The sequence below is a fragment of the Penaeus monodon genome, chromosome 20 (genome assembly GCF_015228065.2).
Source record: "Penaeus monodon isolate SGIC_2016 chromosome 20, NSTDA_Pmon_1, whole genome shotgun sequence".
Taxonomy (NCBI): domain Eukaryota; kingdom Metazoa; phylum Arthropoda; class Malacostraca; order Decapoda; family Penaeidae; genus Penaeus; species Penaeus monodon.
The window spans coordinates 41,614,203-41,614,402 of record NC_051405.1 but is presented as its reverse complement, the minus strand read 5'-3'; positions in this window follow the sequence as shown (position 1 = coordinate 41,614,402).

Below are 200 nucleotides of genomic sequence, written 5' to 3'. Positions count from 1 at the left end.
GATCTTCCTCACATCGTCCCCGTTCTCTCCTCCTACGACCATAGCAATATCGTGTTGACAGTCACCTTAGCATGTATTGCGCCTAGTGTGGTAATGTGGTCTTAATGCCTTATCATGCCGAAATCAATCTCATAGATGTTATCACCACTACTATTTTCATCAAAATAACGATAAGAAATATAACAATCATGATAGTAATA